This window comes from Chiloscyllium plagiosum, chromosome 9 (assembly GCF_004010195.1).
Source record: "Chiloscyllium plagiosum isolate BGI_BamShark_2017 chromosome 9, ASM401019v2, whole genome shotgun sequence".
Classification (NCBI taxonomy): domain Eukaryota; kingdom Metazoa; phylum Chordata; class Chondrichthyes; order Orectolobiformes; family Hemiscylliidae; genus Chiloscyllium; species Chiloscyllium plagiosum.
The window spans coordinates 30028816-30038880 of NC_057718.1; the positions used below are offsets into that span (position 1 = coordinate 30028816).

A 10065-nucleotide genomic window follows, 5' to 3' on the forward strand; every position below is an offset into this window, starting at 1 on the left:
CCCAGACATCACCATCCCTGGATACATCCTATCCCAATTCAAGATGGGTCATCCATTAGATGGTGTCAGCCATCAATAGCAGCGGAATTGTACTCCAATACAATCTTCAACGCCATGGTCTGCAGGATAGGTCTAGCAGACGTGGCAGCACAATGGTATACAGTTGCCCTGGGAATCTTCGACATTGATTCCAGACGCATGAAATCTCATGGCGTTAGGTTAAACATGGGCAAGGAATCTTCTTGCTGAATACCATGTACAGCCCTCAAATCAATATTCTTCCATGTTGAGCAATACTTGGAGAAGGCACTGAGGGTGGCATGGGTGCAAAACATACTCTGGGGGATTTCAACGTTCACCAACAAGAGCGGCTTTGCAGCAGTACTACTGATCAAGTTGGTCAGGTCCTAAAGGTCAAAAGCAGGTGGTGAGGGAACCAACAAGAGGGAAAAGCATACTGGACCTCATCCTTATCAATCTGTCAGCTGTCCATGAGAGTATTGATTAGAGTGACCATTGCACAGTCCTTCTAGAGACAAAGTCCTGCCTTCACATTTGAGGATAACCTCCATTGTGTTGTGTGGCACTATTGCCATGCGAAATAGGACAGACCTCCAACAGATCTAGCAATTCAAGATGGGTCATCCATTAGATGGTGTCAGCCATCAATAGCAGCGGAATTGTACTCCAATACAATCTTCAACGCCATGGCCTGGCAATATCCCTTACTCAACCATTAACATCAAGCCAGGCAGGGAAAGTGAGGACTGCAGATGCTAGAGATCAGAGTCAAGAGGGTGGTGCTGGAAACACAAAGCAGGTCAGGCAGCATCCAAGGAGCAGGAAAATCAACATTTCAGGCATAAGCCCTTCATCAGCAATGAGGCTTGTGGGCCAGAGGTCTGAGATATAAATGGGAGGGGTTGCAGCTGGGGGGGAGGTAGCTGGGAATGTGATAGGAACATGAAGGTGGAGGGGGGGAGAGCAAGATGAAAGTTCAGAGAGAAGGGTAGAGCGGATAAGTGGGAAGGAAGATGTACAGGTCAAGAGGGCGGTGCCGAGTTGGAGTCTTGAGACTTGGATAAGTGAGGGGAGAGGAAATGACGAAACTGAAATCTACAGTGATCCCATGTGGTTGCAGGGTCCCAAGGCGGTAGATGAGGCATTCTTCTTCCAGGCATTGGGTTGTTAGGATTTGGTGGTAGAGGAGGCCCAGGACCTGCATGTCCTTGGTGGAGTGGGAAGGGGAATTTAAAGTGTTCAGCCACGTGGTGGTGAGGTTGGTTGGTGCGGGTGTCCCAGAGATATTCTCTGAAACAATCTGCAAGTTGGCATCCTGTCTCCCCAGTGTAGTGGAGACCACATCGGGTGCAGCAGATGACATGTGGAAGTACAGATAGTTTTCTGTGTCATCTTCCTTCCTATCTGCTCCATTCTCTTCTCCGACCTATCATCCCTCCTCCCCGTTACCTTCATCTACCTATCACATTCCCAGCTACCTTTCCCCTCAGCCCCACCCCCCCACGCATTGATCTCCCAGCTTCTCCCCCCCAAGCCTCATTCCTAATTGGATTAGATTCCCTACAGTATAGTAACAGGCCCTTTGGCCCAACAAGTCCATACCAACCCTCCGAAGAGTGATCCACCCAGACTAATTTCCCTACCCTATATTTACCCCTGACTAATGTACCTAACGCTATAGGCAATTTAGCATTGCCATTTCATCTAACCTGCACATCCTTGGATTGTGGGCGGCACGGTGGCACAGTGGTTAGCACTGCTGCCTCACAGCGCCTGAGACCCGGGTTCAATTCCCACCTCAGGCAACTGACTGTGGAGTTTGCACGTTCTCCCCGTGTCTGCGTGGGTTTCCTCTGGGTGCTCCGGTTTCCTCCCACAGTCCAAAGATGTACAGGGTCAGGTGAATTAGCCATGCTAAATTGCCCGTAGTGTTAGGTAAGGGGTAAATGTAGGGGTATGGGTGGGTTTTGCTTCGGCGGGTCTGTGTGGACTTGTTGGGCCGAAGGGCCTGTTTCCACACTGTAATGTAATGTAATGTAATCTAATCTAATCTAAAAAATCCACACAGAATGTGCAACGGTGGGAATCGAACTCAGGTCCCATGTGCTGTGAGGCAGCAGTGCTAACTGCTGAGCTACCGTGCCACTCCATTGATGTGCTTATGCCCAAAATGTTGATTCTCCTACTCCTCCAATGCTGCCTGACCTGCTGTGCTTTTCCAGCAGCACACTCTCATCAAGCCAGGAGATCAACCCTGGTTCAATGGAAAGAGTGGAGGAGGGCATGCCAGGAGCACTGCCTGGCATTCCTAAACCGCAGGTGTCGACCTAGTGAAGCTACTAAGTAGGACTGCTTGCATACCAAACAGCATAAGCAGCAAGTGATAGATAGAGCTAAGCAATCCCACAACCAATGGATCAGATTTAAGCTCTGCAGTCCTGCCACATTTAGTCATGAATGGTGGTGGACAATTAAACAACTCACTGGAGGAGCAGGCTCTACAAAATATCCCCATCCTCATGTTGGGCAAGAGCCCAACATACCAGTGTAAAAGATAAGGTGAATCATTTGAAGTATTTTTCAGTCAGAAGTGTTAAGTGGGCGATCCATTGCGGCCTCCTCCAGTGGTCCCCAGTATTAGTCTTGAACTTGGGGTAGCACAGTGGCTCAGTGGTTAGCACCGCTACCTCATAGCACCAGGGACCTAGGTTCGATTCCAGCCTCAAGGAAACTGTGTGGAGTTTGCATATTCTCTTTGTGTCTGTGTTGGTTTCCTCCAGGTGTTCCCGTTTCCTCCCACAGTCCAAAGATGTGGACTAACACTGCTAAGCATAGTGTTAGGTGCATTAGTCAGAGGGAAATTGGTCTGGATGGGTTATACTTCGAAGGGTCAGTGTGCACTTGTTGGGCCAAGGGGCCTGTTTCCATACTGCAGGGGAATCTAATCTAATTTGATTAATCCATATGATATCAAGAAATTCCCTGCCCAATGAAGCAGTTGAGGCTATCTCGTTGAATGTTTTTCAGGCAAAGGTAGATTTTTTGAACAGTAAAGGAATTAATGGTTATGGTGAGTGGGTGGGTAAGTGGAACTGAGTCGATATAAACATAAGCCATGATCTTATTGAATGACAGAGCAGGTTCATGGGGCCAGATGGTCTAGGCTTGCTCTTATTTCTTACATTATTATGAAACTGTTGGAGGCACTGCATAATGCAAACGCTATGACACTGATAACGTTCTGGTAATAGTTCTGAAGACTTGTGCTGCAGAACTGACCACTCCCCAAACTAAGCTCTTCCAGTACAGTTACAACAGTGGCATCTATTCAATACATTGGAAAATTGCCCAGGTATGTCATGTATATAAAAAGCAGGACAAATCCAAACAAGCCAAATTTGGCCCATCAGTCTACTCTCCATCATCAGTAAAATGATGGAAGATGTCATCGATAGTGCTGTCAAGCAACATCTCAGCAATAATCTGCTCAGTGATGACCAGTTCATGTTTTGCCAGGGCCACTCAACTCCTGACCTTAGTACAGCCTTGGTTCAAATATGGGCAAAAGAGCTGAGTTCTAGTAGTGAAGTGAGAGTGACAGCCCTTGATGTCAAGGTTGCATCAAGGTTCCTGAGCAAAACTGGAATCAAAGGGCATGCTCTTTGCCGATTGGAGTCATACCTGCACAGGAAGATGGGTTGTGGTTGTTGGAGGTCAATCATTTCAATGCCAGGATATCTCTGCAGGAGTTCCTCAGGTAGTGTCCAAGGCTCAACCATCTTCAGCTGCTTCACCAGTGATCTTCATGGGATGTTTGTGCAAACATCAGCAATGTTCAGCATCATTTGTGAACTCCTTATATACTGAAGCTGTCCATGTTCAAATATGGAGATGCTGGTATTGGACTGGGATAGACAAAGTCAGAGGTCACATGACACCAGGTTATAGTCCAACAGATTTATTTGAAATTGCAAGTTTTCAGAGTGCTGCTCCTTCAGGTGAAGTTAGGCGCACTCTGAAAGCTTGTGATTACACATAAGCTTGTTGGACAATAATCTGGTGTAGTGTGACTTTGAACATCTGCAAATGCAACAAGATCTGGTCAGTATCCAGGCTTCGGCTGAAGTGTCAAGTAACATTTGCACTGAAACAAAGCCAGGTGATGACCATCACCAATAAGGAACAATCTAACTGCCGCCCCTTGACATTCAAAGGTGTTACTGTAACTGAATCCCTCACATCAACATCCTTGGGATTACAAATGAACAGAAACTCGACTGGAAACATCACATAAACACATTGCTACAAAACAGGTCAGAGGCTAGGAATGCTGTAGCAAGTAACTCATCTCCTGAACCCCCAAAGCCTATCCATCATCTACAAGACACAAGTCAGGAGTGTGGTGGAATACGCCCCACCTCTCTGGATGGATGCAGCTCCAGCAACACACAAGAAGCTTGACACCTTCCTGGATGAAGCAGCTCGTAAGATTGGCATCAAATTCATAAACATCCACTCCATCCACCCCTGATGCACTGCAGAAATTCACCAAAGTTCCTCAGATGGCACCTTGCAAACTCCCGATCATTTCCGTCTAGAAGGATAGGACAGCAGATATTTGGGAACACCACTGCCCGCAAGTTCCCCTTCAAGCCACTCGCCATTCTGACTTGGAAATATATCACCATTCCTTCACTTCCACTGGATGAAAATCCTGAAACTCCTTACTAAATGGCATTCTGATTCAACTCACAGTAGGTGGGCTGCAACTGTACAAGACAGCAGCTCACCATCTCAAGGGCAACTAGGGACAGACAATTTTTTTAAAAAACTGGTCAGCCAGCGACATTCACATCCCATGAATGAATACATAAAGAAACAATTAGCATATGCATCAACTGACTAGTCATGTCATATGTCGAAGAGGAATAGCCCTTTATCAAGTTAATGGAGTCACCCTGCAGTAAAGGTATTTGCAGTCAGTCAAATGCAGTTTTGATACTGATTCAGGGACTTGAGCAGTCAAACAACCACTGAGGGTGGATAGGATCTGGGCTCTGTAGCTCCACAACCTAGGGTGAGGGCCACCAGTTTTCCCTGTGCATCCAGTGCAACCAGTCTAAGGAGTTTGAGAAGACCATCAAGCAGCTGCGCAGATATTAGTCAATGGTCAGGTTTGAGTTTCTTTTGGGTCTGTCTGTCTAAGTCACTCAAGGGAAACCATCCCTTAAAAGTTGAGGAGTTATCTGGTCCAATCGCTAGAGAATTTATTTGTGGAAATTGGAGGAAGTATGCTGGGATGCAGAGAGGATTACTGTTGTGGAGGGAGACAACTCAGTATATAAGGAGGCAAATATTGGAGCATTGAAGGGAAAGGAATAATGCAGGAGAGGGAATCATCAACAGTCAGTGATACCCTGGCTTGCTTGGGGTGCAGTACATGATTAGCACTGACATGATGACTTGATATGTCTCTCTACCTCTTAGCCCCAGACATTTTCTTAGTTCACTTGTGAGATGTGGGTGTCACTGGCTAGCCAGGATTTATTGCCTGTCTCCACCTTCTCAAGGGCATCTAGGGACAGGCAATAAATGCTGGCCAGCCAGGACCAACCACATGCCATAAATCAATAATAAGTGTCTGGGGTCAAAGGAGGTAGAGAGGAGCTTTGTATAATGGGGAGATAAAGACTTTAGTGGACAATTTGGGAAAGTTCAAAGCTAATGGGGAGATGGGAGGGCTACCAAGAAAGAAATGTGTGCATTTTGGGGTTATACTAATAGTAAAAGGCTGAGCCTGAGACACCTGAGGACTGCCTAATTTTTCTTCCAATGTCTTTAAATAACAAAATTAAAAATCAGGCAACACCATGTTATAGTCCTACAGATTTATTTGGTAGCACTAACTTTCAGAGTGCCGCTCCTTCATCAGGTAGCTGTGGAGTGGGACCATAAGACAATTTATAGCAAAAGATTACAGAAGTCATGCAACTGAAATGATAAATTGAACAAACCTAGATTATTGCTAAGTCTTTCATCTTTTAGAATGGATTGCAGGTTTCAGTTCATTAATATATAAATATCAGAACTTCTTTTCAGTCACATTCTTGAGATAACATAAGGTTTTATTAAAAAAGTGACATCTCAGCTCAGACAATGCACTAAAGGTGTGAGATTAGAGTCTGTCTGCATCCCAATCTTGAGTCAGACTGGTTCTATTTCCAAAATGGAATTTACAAAATATTGTATGGATTGATTGCCAGCAGATTGTGCGCTTTTTGAGCAAAATAGAATGTATATGCAAATATAATTTTGCAATTGCAAATTCACATCATCGACTTGTGTATGTGTGTGTGCGCATGAGCGAGAGAGCACGTGAGGGAGTGTGTGTTTGCGCATGTGTGTGCGTGATGAAGTATAAGCCTGTGAGAGTGTGGGAGGATGTATATATGAGAGAGGGTCTGCATGAGTGTGTGAGTATGTAAGTGTGTCTGTGTATGTGTGCTTGAGCGTGTGAGAGAGTGTATAGTGTAGTGGGTCATCTGTAGTATGACATGAACCCAAGGTCCCGATTGAGGCCATCCTCATGGGTACCGAACCTGGCTATCAGCCTCTGCTCAGCAACTTTGCGTTGTTGCATGTCCTGAAGTCCACCTTGGAGGATGGTCACCTGAAGATCCGAGGCCGAATGTCCCTAGCATCAGACAAGTGGACACCATAGGGGTGTAGGATATAATAAATAATGGCAAGGTTAGAATGATAGCATGAGAAAATTTGTTAGGTCTCACAGAGTGAAACCGTTCATGAAGCTCAACAAAAATGAATCTTCACTGATTTCTCGTTAAATTCAACCTTCAAAATCTATTCACTATAAACTCAGAGAGTGCTTGCATTGCATCCAAGCATGAATACCTTGTACATTCATAAAATGTTCTAAAGCTTCTCTAACGGTCACCATACAGGCTTATTGTCAGGCAGATTCCAAAACAGATCACATGTTCCCTTCCTTTTCCCCAAATTTAAAGATACAATTCCAAAGGATAATAATCATATAAATCTCACAGTTATAACATTATTACATCTGACAACAAGTAATGAATTTTTGAACTTCTCCAGTCAGATTTCCGCTTTTGGTTCAGAAAAGGTGTGGATGGAATCTTCATCAGAATGAAAATAAACCATTTAGAGAAAACTTTGGTAAGAACTACTTTGTGGTAATTACGTTCTCTCTGATACAGAATTTTAAGACTACAATATTTACTTTTCTTATGTAATATTAAAAATGTTTTAGGATGCAACTCACTACTACAGGGGTTATTATTTATGCCTGTTACACATGAGACTGCAATTTAACTCCCCAGTGGGAAGAAACTGCTCTCTCCCCCTCTCACCCTCTCTCTCACTCTCTCGCTCTCTCACTCCTGCGCACCCCCCCCCCCCCCCCCCCCCACCCCCTTTACCTATTCTCGATAGCATTAGTTATTTGAGGGATCTAGACGGGGTAGATACCCAGGGCATGTTTCCTCTTTGTGTGGAAATGTAATACTAGGGGATGTACTTTAAGAATAAGAGGTCTACCCTCTGAAATTAGGAGAAATTCCTTCTTCCAGAATCTTGTACAGTATGGAATTCCCTCCACCTGAATGTAGGCTGGATCTTTAAATTTATGCTGGGCCAGTTAATAGATTTTTGATAGACAAAGGAACCAAGGCTTATGTGGTACTGACGTGAAAGTGAAGCTGACCCACAACCAGATCAGCAACGGTCTTACTGAATGGTGGAGCAAACTCAAAAGGCCATTAGCCTACTTCTGTTCTTAGGTCCTGTGTTTCTAGATGTGATTTTTGAATAATAGTACTTGTTGTGAGTTGCAATATATAGTGTTTGTAATACAAGGAATTTACATGGTAATTTGAAATACTTGCAGATTGATGAGCCTATGGAATTCTCTGCCACAGAAGGCAGTTGAGGCTAAAACATTTAATGTTTTCGAAAAAGGACTTTGAGATAGTTATTAGAGCCAAATGGATCAAAGGGTATGGGGTAAAAGTGAGAACAAGATACCAAGTAGGATAATCACAGTTTAAAAATAAGGCCTACCTTCTAAAACAGAAATCAGGAGAAATTTCTTCTTCTGTAAACTTGTTACAACGTGGAATTCTCTTCCCCAGAAGGTAGTGCAGGCTGGGTCTTTTAACTTGCACTGGCCTAAGTTCATAGTTTTTGATAGACAGGGGAATTAAGGTTTAAGTGAGATTGATAGAGAGGTGGAGCGGAGCCCACCACCAGATCAGCCAACGTCTTATTGAATGTTGGTACAAACTCAAACTGCCAATGGTCTACTTTTGCTCCTAAGTCCTGGTGTTCCTAGACGTAACTTTCTTGTAATATTTCTGTTGTAAGTTGCAATATGCTGTTATTTTAAAAATCTGTGTCATACAAGAAATTTACATGATGACTCAAAACATTTGCAGAGTGGTGAGCTTGTAGAAATGCCTGCCACAGAAAAGCAGTTGAGGCCAAGGCATTGAATGTTTTCAAGAAGCACCGTGATACAGTTCTTAGGGCCAAAAGATATGGGGTGAAATTGAGAACAGGGTACTGAGTAGGACGATCAACCATGATCATATTTAATTGTGGTGCAGCTCAAAAAACTGAATAGCCTACCTTGTTCGTATTAACTGTGCTTGTTTCTGTACAATGTGAATCATATATTGTGACTTAAGTTAACACATTACAGGTTATTGGAGATGAGGTATTGCATCAGTTTTAAACATCAACAGATCCCTGAGAGGATTGAACATAATGCTGGATAGTTTTCTGTGGAAGGGCTAGTTATGACAAATAAGGTATACAAGATCTAGCCTGCATGATGGGACTTGTGTTTATTTGTGTTTCACCAGCTCCAGGTTTAACCTATTGAGGATCTAAAATTTGAATTTAGGCTGTTGTCAAAAGCAGCAAGTATATGTAGATTTTTATTAAGCACAAAATGGCTTTTCAATTAAAAATAATACAACAAAATAGCTGAAAGTAATGATTTGACTCTGTGAACTTATCCTGCTGCAAGATAAGAGAAAACAATGGATTTTTCATAATATGAATCATAAGACAGTGATTTGGTATTCGAACTAACCTTGAACTAGCAAACATGGGATGATCTTTTTGTGAGAAACAATCTGTTTCCCAGGAAATAATCATTGGATTAACCTGCTGTAAATCATGTCACCATATTACATTGATTAGTCTTTTCTCGTAATTAAGGCTGTGCTGTCTCTTAAAAAACATATATATAATGTGTAATTGTCAAATGTAATTGCGCCATTTCTCCATGGAGCACAGAAGCTTTTAACCTCTGTTGCTGGACAAAGCTGTGCCAGGCTGCCTTAATTTATTAAACTAGTAACCTTGCTTTAAACAGACTGTACTCCTCGTGATTCTTTTGACTGATCTCAAACCAAAGGGCCCCTCTGGAGGGGTCCATATCTTCATTTGGTTCCGTGACTCTTGTTTCGGCATGGACAGATCGTGGACAGCGGTGTAAGAGCCTTGAGTCCTTCACTATTGAGTGTTGAGGAATGTGGCCGCCCAGACAAGTATTTTATATGCGTTTGGTTTTTCTCCTCATTCAAGTTGTGTCCGACCTGACCCCTCACTGTCTATTTTGTCGTCCACATCCCGCACCTCCGTCCTCAGACTCCACCCCTCCAACCGTAACAAGGACAGAACGCCCCTGGTGCTCACCTTCCACCCTACAAACCTCCGCATAAACCAAATCATCCGCCGACATTTCCGCCACCTCCAAAAAGACCCCACCACCAGGGATATATTTCCCTCCCCACCCCTTCCCGCCTTCCGCAAAGACCGTTCCTTCCGTGACTACCTGGTCAGGTCCACGCCCCCCCCACGACCCACCCTCCCATCCTGGCACTTTCCCCTGCCACCGCAGAAACTGTAAAACCTGTGCCCACACCTCCTCCCTCACCTCCATCCAAGGCCCCAAAGGAGCTTTCCACATCCATCAAAGTTTTACCTACACATCCA

The 10065-nt window shown here is 44.1% G+C and overlaps 1 protein-coding gene across 2 annotated transcripts in view; it reads left to right on the top strand.

Moving 5' to 3' along the window:
- The first annotated feature begins 7159 nt into the window (after positions 1-7159).
- LOC122552731 (4F2 cell-surface antigen heavy chain-like) overlaps positions 7160-10065 on the top strand; it is a 130450-nt gene continuing 127544 nt past the window's right edge. For both annotated transcript variants that reach the window (XM_043695640.1, XM_043695641.1), the window contains exon 1: positions 7160-7218. The gene's annotated coding sequence lies outside the window, so the exon portion shown is untranslated. The remainder of the gene's footprint in view (positions 7219-10065) is intronic.